Raw genomic sequence first — 556 nt, forward strand, 5'->3', positions numbered from 1 at the left:
GCTCTAATTAAAGGCTCCCCCTCCCCCTGCAACACCTGGATCACATGTAAAAATGTCCTATAGTACTAATCTTTAGCAAAGCTAATACAAATACCATGGGCAACTGGTGCCACCTTAGTGAAGGGAAGCACGGGCTCCCCCCCAGCAACCAGTCAGTGACTGGGGGGGTCCCCCTGCATGCGGCTGGTCTTGCTGACTGGGGGGGGGGGTGATGTCCCACCAAGGCCAATATCACCGACCCGGGGGTGTGTGCGTCCCTGTGGGTAATCGAGGCGACTGGGAAGCAGCCACACCACTCCCGGAAGTGGCTGCACCACTTCATCCGGCACTCTCACTCCCCGGCCAGTGCTCACAGGGGGGGCACCAGCATTCCCGCCTGCCCCCCCTGCACATTGCCTAAGCAGAGAGTGCGGCCTCTCAGGGGGTGCACCAGTGCTCTCAGGGGGTGCACATTTACCCCCGGGCACCCCCTATGCATTGCCACTGACAAATATTATATTGGTATCTATACCTTTAGCATCAAATTTGCTAAAGGAAGAAAAAGCACAATAATTGG

Source organism: Alligator mississippiensis, chromosome 2, assembly GCF_030867095.1.
Source record: "Alligator mississippiensis isolate rAllMis1 chromosome 2, rAllMis1, whole genome shotgun sequence".
Classification (NCBI taxonomy): Eukaryota; Metazoa; Chordata; order Crocodylia; family Alligatoridae; genus Alligator; species Alligator mississippiensis.